The 10,153-nt window shown below is 46.4% G+C and overlaps 1 long non-coding RNA gene across 1 annotated transcript in view; it reads left to right on the top strand.

The window, feature by feature from the left end:
- Positions 1–927, top strand: part of LOC133411604 (uncharacterized) — a 5,943-nt gene extending 5,016 nt beyond the window's left edge. The window contains exon 3 of the long non-coding RNA XR_009769680.1: positions 1–927. This exon is cut by the window's left edge and continues 700 nt beyond it. This is a non-coding gene — a long non-coding RNA (uncharacterized LOC133411604).
- Positions 928–10,153: the final 9,226 nt, after the last annotated feature.

Below are 10,153 nucleotides of genomic sequence, written 5' to 3'. Positions count from 1 at the left end.
AAATAGAGGCCCAGTTGCCACTCACACAAGACAAAATCGTGTATGACAAGTGCAAATACAGGCCAGGATATCTTGTTAATTCAGGTGGTGTTGCTATGCTAAAACAGACAGTTTACGTTGAATAGAAAATGAGCCAACCCCTTAAGACAAGTGAACCTGCAATTAGCTATGAACTCTGTCGCAGATAAACTGATATGCGGCACTTGGTTTCAGTGGAAACATCACATCATCACTGTCATTCTCACAGGGCCATGTGATTTGCTGAAGTAGCTGCATTGAAAAAAAATAGCATTAGAAAGACGATCATTTTTTTATTCTTACATACTCTTTGATCAAACATAATCGATTGATACCCCTGATGTCCGTTGTGGGTAATGTATGTGGGAAGGCAAACAACAACAAGACTGAAAACGAACAGTAATAGATGGTGACCAGGTATGAGTCAAATAATATTTACTACAAATATAACACTAAAAGATCAGAATAAATAAAATGAACCTCAGCACTGACATTCCCTGGCACGTCTTTAGGAAAAACCAAGGCCACTGTGACAGGTCTTTGGGTCATCAGTGTCCACATTGGAGTTTCTTTAAGACCTCGTCTGAGCTGCTTAATTTGCCTTGTGATGTGTCCTATTTTACCTGGTAATAGCAATAAGACAGTGAGAACAGAAACCATCAGGATAAAGTGCAGCATTTTAATTTTGTCAGACTTTTTTTTCTTATTTTTATTTTTAGAAACTTTGCAATGTGCATTTATAACCAAAACAACCTATTACCATACAATGCAAAAAACTTTTGTTTTACAAAAGTAATATAAAACAAGTTTGCCCCATTAAGTGGTCCGAACGCGAACCTAGGCCACTGCAGGACTGTATTTACCCTTTTCAGCAGGCACATCTTGACAGCAAAGAATATTACTGTCAGGTTTTGTACCCCTCTATTAAATAGGAAAGGAGGCTGAAAATCACACGGTATGTCTGTTCTGATAATAAAAGTCACTGGTCCTGAAATGTGTGTTTTTCCTCCATGATAACCATTCTACAGCTTGGAGCGACGTCTTTCCGCATACAGGCATTCTTCACCTTTCAAAGTTTACCTGACACACAGCACCCACGGGAGAAGCAGGCAAGTCCCTGGAGTTGTGCACCGGACGGAAAAGAACGCGCGCGTTTCCCCTCCCCCCATGTACACACGGCGGTGGCCAAACTGTAAATCCTGACTAATTTACACATTTTGAACATTGGATGACTTGAGACAGGGATCGATTGCTTCTCCTTGGTTACCCGGATGTTGCTTCTGAATTTTTTTTACACAGAATTTCGATGTTGAAAAAATTCAGTTAGGAATTTCGATGCTGAAAAAATTCAATTAGAAATTTGAAGCTAAACAATTTAAGAGTAAGGAATTCAAATTCCGATGGCACAGATATACTTCCATGTCTCTCCCCTTTGTTTTTTCTGTCCGACTGAAATCCATCCATCCATTTTCTGAGCCGCTTCTCCTCACTCAGGTCACGGGCGTGCTGGAGCCTATCCCAGCTATCATTGGGCAGGAGGTTCTGTTATTGGACTTCAGTGGTCATCAAGGATTGGCCATAATGAACACCGTCTTCAAGGGTATCCATACGTGCACTTGGCACCAGAACAAAATAGGTCACAGTTCAGTGATAACATTTTTGGTTGTGTCATCGGACTTGCGGGCACATAGCTTGGAGACTCGGGTAAAGAGAGGGGCAGAGCTGTCAACTGATTACCGACTGGTGTTGTGTTTGTTCCAATGGTGGGGGAAGATGCCGGTCTGACCTGACAGGCCCAAATGTATTGTGAGGGTCTGCTGGTAACGTCTGGGAGAATACCCTTTCAGAAGGAGTTTCCACTCCCACCTCCGGCAGAACTTCACCCACGTCCGGGGGAGGTGGGGGACACTGAGCCAGAGTGGACCGTGTTCCATGCCTCCATTGCTGAGGCGGCCGACCAGAGCTGTGACCGTAAGGTGCTTGGTGTCTGTTGTGGCAGCAACCCCCGTGCTCACTGGTGGACACCAGCGGTGAGGGATGCCGTCAAGCTGAAGGAGTCCTATCGGGCCTTTTGGCCTTGGGGACACCTGAGGTAGCTGATGGGTACCGGCTGGAGTAGCAAGCAGAATGCAGCTTTGGTGGTCGCTAACGCAAAAACACGGGTGTGGGAGGAGTTTGGCAAGGCCATGGAGACTTTCTGGTCTTTCTGGTCCCTCATGCCTTCGCATGAGGAAGCAGAGTCTCGGATCTCTGAGTCGGGCCCTCTTATCTCTGGGTTGGGGTCACTGAGGTGGTTAAAAATCTTCTCGAAGGCAAGGCCCCAGGGGTAGATGAGATCTACACGGAGTTCCTCAAGGCTCTGGATGTTGTGGGGCTGTCCTGGTAGACACGCCTCTGTAATACTGTTGGGGACAGTACCTCTGGATTTGCAGACTCAGGTGGTGCTCACTCTTAAAAAGAGACTGACTAGCGGCTGTGTTCCAACTACAGGGGGATCACACTCCTCAGCTCCCTGGTAAGTTCTATTCGGAGGTGCTGGAGAGGAGGGTTCATCTTGAAGTCGCAGCTCAGATTCAAGAGGAGCAATGTGGTTTCCATCCTGGCCATGGTACAGTGGACTAGCTCTACACCCTCAGCAGGGTCCTCGAGGGTGCTTGGGAGTTTGCCCGACCAGTCTACGTGTGGTTTGTGGACTTGGAGAAGGTGTTTGACCATGTCCCTCAGAGACTCCTGTGGAGGGTGGTTCGGGAGTATTTGTACAACCGGTGTCAGAGTTTGGTCTGAATTGCTGGCAGTAAGTCAGATTTGTTTCCGGTGAGGGTTGGACTCTGCCAAGGCTGCCCTTTGTCACCGATTTTGTTCATCCGGTTTGGTGTCGTCAGTATTGCGGTTGTTCATGTATTGTCTGTTGGGTTCATCAAGCTGTGATCTCTAACTCTCACTGGAGCAGTTTGCAGCCGAGTGTGAAGCGGTTGGGGAAAAAAAGCACCTCCAAATATAAGATCATGGTCCTTCGTCGGAAAAGGGTGGAGTGCCCTCTCCAGGTTGGGATGAGATCCTGCCCCAAGCGGATGAGTTCAAGAATCATGGGGTCTTGTTCACAAGTCAGAATCATATTTATTTACCAAGTATGTCGAAAACACAAGGAATTGGTCTCCGGTAGTTGGAGCCGCTCTAATACGACAACAGTCAATTGACTGTGAATACCTTTGAGACATAAAAACATAAAAAATGATAAATAAAAGGTTACCAGTAATGTGGTAATGCCAATAAAAAAATTTTTTGACAATTGTGCAAATGCCGAATCCTCTAGCAATTTAGAGCAGTTTGAAATGACTAATAGAACCCTAGTCTGGTGCAGTGACCATTCTGCAAATGGTGCAGAGACTTCAAGCAATGTATGCAGTTTAAAGTGACTAGTATTGAAATAATCTGGAACAATGCCAATTGTGCAAATGGTGCAGATACTTCTCAAGCACACGAGTGGCCAGTATTGGTCAACAACACATATACAAGTAGTCCAGAGTGACGAGACTACTAGAGTGAGTGCACGAACAATGTATAATTAGCCCAACACAGATGTGACGACAATCAAGACATTTACAGCATGTTACAATGGAATTGTAAGTTAACTGTTTTTAGAACTTAATGGCAAGAGAGAAGAAGCTGTTGGAATGCCTGCTAGGGAAATGTTGAAAGAGGTGGTGACCAGGATGTGGAGGGTCCAAGAGGATTTTGCATGCTCTTGTCTTAGTTCTGGCAGCGTGCAAGTCCTCATTTTTTTCATCAGTGCTGGTTGTCCATTGAAGTTGGAGTTTGTCCTTTTTTGTGGCAGCACCAAACCAGACTGATGGATGAACACCGGACTGATTCGATAACTGCTGTGTAGAACAGCCACAACAGCTTCTGTGGCAGGCCGTGCTTCCTCAGAAGCCGCAGGAAGTACATCCTCTGCTGGGCCTTTTTGAGGATGAAGTTGATGTTTTCAAATCTGCAGTAGAAGGTGTTCAAAGTCATCAGCTTGTCAGAATCAGAATCATCTTTATTTGCAAAGTATGTCAAAAACACACAAGGAATTTGTCCCCGGTAGTTGGAGACGCTCTCGTACTACAACAGACTGTCAATTGACAGTGAATACTTTTGAGACAGTGTATACTTTTGAGAGACTGTGCCCTGCGATTGGCTGGCAACCAGTTCAGGGTGTACCCCGCCTCCTGCCCGATGACAGCTGGGATAGGCTCCAGCACGCCCGCGACCATAGTGAGGATAAGCGGCTCAGAAAATGGATGGATGGATACTTTTGAGACATAAAAACACATTCACATAGCCATAAAAGGTTACCAGTAATGTGGTCATGCCAATTCATATATATATATTATTATTTTTAGACAATTGTGCAAATGATGCCGAATCGTCTAGCAATTTAGAGCAGTTTGAAATTACTAATAGAATGAGTGAAGAAGGGAAGAACTGAATGGGAGATCGACAGGAGGATTGGTGCAGCGTCTCCACTGATGCAGACTTTGTAGCGGTCCGTTGTGGTGAAGAAGGAGCCAAGCTGAAAGCTCTCAATTTACCGCTTGATCAATGTTCCTACCCTCACCTATCGTCACGAGCTGTGGGTCGTGACCAAAAGGAAAAGATCCCGGATACAAGTGGCGGAAATTGGAGCCACGGAACATGGTCCACTCGGACTCCATGTCCCCCGCCTCCCCCGGAACATGAGCAAAGTTTTTTCGGAGGTGGGAGTTGAAACTCCTTCTGACAGGGGATTCCGCCAGACGTTCCCAGCAGACCCTCACAATACCCCGAGTGTCCAAGACATGCGGCCGCAAGTCCGATGACACGACCACAAAGTTGATCATCGAACTGCGACCTAGGGCGTCCTGGTGCCAAGTGTGGACACCCTTATGCTTGAACATGGTGTTCGTTATGGAGAAGCCGTGATGAGCACAGAAATCCAAATACAGAACACCGCTCGGGTTCTGATCGAGGGGGGCCGTTGCTCCCAATCGCGCTCTTCCAGGTCTCACTGTCATTGCCCACGTGAGCATTGAAGTCCCCCAGCAGAACGATGGAGTCCCCAGCCGGAGCACTCTCCAGCACCCCCTCCAAGAACTCCAAAAAGGGTGGGTACTCTGAACTGCTGTTTGGTGCATAGGCACAAACAACAGTCAGGACCCGTCCCCCCACCCGAAGGCGGAGGGAGGCTACCCTCTCGTCCACCGGGGTGAACCCCAACGTACAGGCGCCGAGCTGGGGAGCAATAAGTATACCCACATCTGCTCGGCGCCTCTCACCGTGGGCAACTCCAGAGTGGAAAACAGTCCAACCCCTCTCGATAGGACAAGTACCAGAGCCCAAGCTGTGCGTGGAGGCGAGTTCCGACTATATCTAGTCGGAACTTCTCGACCTCACACACCAGCTTGGGCTCCATCCCTGCCAGAGAGGTGACATTCCACGTCCCAAGAGCCATCTTCTGTAGTCGGGGATCGGATCGCCAAGGTCCCCGCCATCGGCCACCCCCCAGCTCGCACTGCAACCGACCCCTATGGCCCCTCCCACAGGTGGTGAGCCCATGGGAAGGGGGACCCATGTTACCCTTTTGGGTTATGCACCAGGCACTCTCCTTCGAGCCCCACCTCCAGAGGGGGGCCCCGGTGACCCGCGTCCGGGCAAGGGAAACCTGAGTCCATTTTTTGTCTTCGTCAAAAGGGGTCTTTGAGCCGTTCTTTGTCTGGTCCCTCACCTCCAAAACATCTAAACTTGGCTGTTTCTAATTTTATCCAACCTGGTCACTCCTAGAGCAAACCTCAACATCTTCATTTGCACCACCTCCATCTCTGCTTCCTGTTGTTTCTTCAGTGCCACTGTCTCTAATCCGTACTTCATGGCTGGCCTCACCACTGTTTTATGGACTTTTCCCTTTATCCTAGCAGAGACTCTTCTGTCACGACACACCTGACACCTTCCTCGACCTGTTCCAACCTGCTTGGACCCGTTTCTTTACTTCCATCTTCTCTCTACACCATGGTAAAATAATTTAAACCCTGCCCCTAAACTTCTACCCTTATTGCCTTTCCACCTGGACACACAATCCACAGATTGTGTGGACACACAATCTCCTGGACACACAATATATCCTAATCATCATGTCAACCAAATCCCAAACTTTTCCTGTCATAGCCCCAACATAAAAAGTCGCCACATTAAATTCTAGGCTCTGTGCTTTCCTCTTCTCTTTCTGCCGTAGAACCCGCTTTCCACCTCTCCTTTGTCTTTGACCCACAGTAGCTGAATTTCCACCAGCGTCCTGCAGGTTAATGGTGCCGGGCGCGGATGTTGTTAATCCGGGCCACGACCGATCTGGTATGGAATTCTTTCGATGAACGCTCATATTTGTTTTGCAAAGTTTTAAGGCGGATGCCCTTCCTGACGCAACCCCAGCCAACAGTTTGCACTGGCTTGTGGCCCCCATCGGGCTGCATTTGGCAACACGTTGAATAAGTTGCCTTATTAAAATTGGAGCAATTAGACTGCTGAAGTTCCTCTAAGTACAAGGTGTGATGGACAATGTTAATGCAAAATAACACAGAATTTGTGAAAGGTGGAAAAAATCTGTTCACACGCTCATGTTCCATTTTGAGAAAAATTAGATGCTGCTTTGAAAACTGCATCGCTATGTACAGTATAATAATCTTATTCCAGACATCGATCAAATTTATAGAAAAATCCCTATTTTAGTTGCCAACATTTAAGTCAATGAAGAGTACACAAATGTGTTGGTTTGTAAGTGTCAGTCCCCTCAGACTCTGAAACCGTATAATTGTTTAACTGGCTTTGCTGTCAGAGTCATGAATCACTCGTTTGACAAAGTTCCCTTTATTCTTTTTTTCCCGATCAGTAGCTCCAGCTTTAAAATTTTTTAATTATTTTAATTTTTTCCACATTTCAGGGAACTTTCCAGTAGTCAGGGAGCTGTTGATAAGGTGAGTGAGTGGGTCAGCAAATATGTTACAGTGTTTTTTTAAAAAGATATTCATGTTATAAAGGTCTTTATATTGTGTCTTTTTACATTTGGTGATAATCTCAATAACTTGCTTTTTACCAACTTTTTGTAATTCAAAAGCCTCGATCTTCTTTTCACCAGTCGGAAAAGACCAACCAGGCTGATGAAATTAATTTGAGTTCCCCAACTGATTGTTAAATGTATGTACAAGTTTATCACTTTGCGATTATTACATGGCGGCATGGTGAACGACTGGTGAGAGCGTCTGCCTCACAGTTCTGAGTACCCGGTCTCACCCCGTTCGAGGAGAGAATCGCTGCGTTCGTGGGCGCCGCTGCTATCTCAGGGGTGGTGGAAGCACATGTGGCTGACTATGGTCACCCCACAAAGTTAATACCATGTATTTTTATAACTCATAACAAATGTGTTTATACAGTAACCTACACTCCGGCAGTAAGTCGTACCCGTTCCCGGTGAGGGTTGGACTCCGCCAACGCTGCCCTTTGTCACAGATTCTGTTCATAACTTTTATGGACAGAATTTCTAGGCGCAGCCGAGGCGTAGATGGGGTCCGGTTTGGGGGCCTCAGTATTGCATCTCTGCTTTTTGCAGATGATGTGGTTCTGTTGGCTTCATCAAGCCGTGACCTCCAACTCTCACTGGAGCAGTTCGCAGCGGAGTGTGAAGCGGGTGGGATGAGAATCAGCACCTCCAAATCTGAGACCATGGTCCTCTGTCGGAAAAGGGTGGCATGCCCTCTCCAGGATGGGGATGAGATCCTGCCCAAAGTGGAGGAGTTCAAGTATCTTGGGGTCTTGTTCACGAGTGAGGGAAGAATGGAACAGGAGATCGACAGGCGGATCGGTGCAGCGTCTGCAGTGATGCGGACTTTGTATCGGTCCGTTGTGGTAAAGAAGGAGCTAAGCCGAAAGCTACCCTCACCTATGGTCACGAGCTGTGGGTAGTGACCTAAAGAACAAGATCCCGGATACAAGCGGCCGAAAGGAGTTTCCTCAGGGTGTCCGGGCTCTCCCTTAGAGATAGGGTGAGAAGCTCGGTCATCCGGGAGGATCTCAGAGTAGAGTCGCTGCTCCTCCACATCGAGAGGAGCCAGATGAGGTGGCTGGGGCATCGGATTCGGATGCCTCCCGGACACCTCCCTGGTGAGGTGTTCCGGGCACGTCCCACCGGGAGGAGACCCAGGACACGCTGGAGAGACTACGTCCTTCGGCTGGCCTGGGAACGCCTCGGGATCCCCCCGGAAGAGCTGGATGAAGTGGCTGGGGAGAGGGAAGTCTGGGCGTCCCCACTAAAGCTACTGCCCCCGCGAACCGACCCGGATAAGCGCTAGGAAATGGATGGATGGATGAACGTTCATCGGTTGCACGTGATTAAAATGTGTTAAAATGACATAATTTACCCCTCTTCTCCTAAAAAAACCAACACATTTTAATCATGTGCAACCAATGTACATGTTCAAATTAAGTACATTCAAATGACTTTTTTTTCAGTGCATGTGCTGGAGTCACGAAGCGATTGTGAGGAAGTTGCCCAGCTGTTCCTTTTGGATACAGAAGATGAGGACTTTGATGGATTTGTGGATGAGGATTGATCAAAAAATAGTTGTCTTGCGATACCAATGGGATCGGAAACTCAAGCTTCGTCTTCTTGACTTTGCGAAGCTCGTTTTCCTGCTTCCTGCACTTGCGAACCATGGATTCGTTGATCTTGAATTTTCTCGCGGCTGCTCGATTCCCATGTTCCGCCGCGTAGCCAATAGCTTGCAGTTTAAACTGTGCTTCGTAAGGGTGTCTCTTCGTAGGTGCCATTTTCGACTGCGGTCAAGCCAGCCCCCACTCGTAAAGTAGCAGTCAAGCCAGCCGCCCCTAATTTTGTTCATACTAGGCAATACAGTAATAGGTCACCAACTCAAGGCAAAAGCCACCTTCAAAATAAAAGCTTCCCAATAATACGGACGTCAGTGCTCTTCGGTCGAGGAATGCAACCAGCAAAGTTAATTTGAATCTTGAGATACATTAAAAAATTTACTTTATTTGATATCTTAGGAAAAATTAATGGTAAATGGACTGCACTTATATGCCGCTTTATCTACATTATCACAGTGCCCAAAGCGCTTTAGAAAGCCTCACATTCACACACACATTCATAAACCAATGGGCGACTGCTGCCATGCAAGGTGCTGCCAGGCCCACTGGGAGCAAATTAGGGTTCAGTGTCTTGCCCAAGGACACTTCGACATAGGGACAGTCGTAGCAGGGATTCAAACCTATTCTACCGACGGAGCCAAAGCCACCCCAACATAATCCCATTGGTATCGCAAGACAAGTCCAGATCTGTGGTCCACCAATGACTCCACTAAAAGAGGTTTGATGAATACGATATTGTATTTCAAAATAAGTCTCTGAAAACTGCACATTTTGCTGCCATTACCTGACTGAAAAAATCTTTTAAAAAATCTGATACACGTCCGTATTATTGGGAGGCTTTTATTTTGCAAATAAGGCACGTCGCATGATAAGGCGCCCCGTCCATTTAGGAGAAAATGTAAGACTTTTAAGTGCGCCTTATGGTCGTGAAATTACGGTACATTCTTAAATAAAGTACTTTTTAAAAACATTGTTTTAGCGTGCACGCATGCCACCGTATGTTTTAAGATAGCGTATGTTTTACCATGCCTGCGCCCAATAATACAGTGTGCCTTATGTATGTGTTAAATACAGAAAAAATACCCCGTAACTGAGACTGCGTCTTTTAATACAGTGCACCTTATGGTCATGAAAATACAGTACTGTATTTCCATGGCCCCAAGGCTTTTCATCATGACAAAGTCACGTCACTAAACCTCCCTAGTAAGACCATGCAAAGAGGTACAGTAATCTTCATACTGGGAAGCCCTCGGAAATACAATCATTGCTTTGTAATATTTTATCTTTAGTATGATCTACAACCCCAATTCCAATGAACTTGGGACATTGTGTTAAATAAAAAAAAGAATACCATGATTTGCAAGCCATGTTTCAACCTATATTTAATTAGGTACACTACAAATAGATATTTAATGTTCAAACTGATAAACTTTGTTTTTAGCAAATAACCATTAACTTA

This window comes from Phycodurus eques, chromosome 1 (genome assembly GCF_024500275.1).
Source record: "Phycodurus eques isolate BA_2022a chromosome 1, UOR_Pequ_1.1, whole genome shotgun sequence".
Classification (NCBI taxonomy): domain Eukaryota; kingdom Metazoa; phylum Chordata; class Actinopteri; order Syngnathiformes; family Syngnathidae; genus Phycodurus; species Phycodurus eques.
The sequence above is the reverse complement of the archived record's forward strand: the minus strand, read 5'-3'. Positions and strand labels throughout refer to the sequence as shown.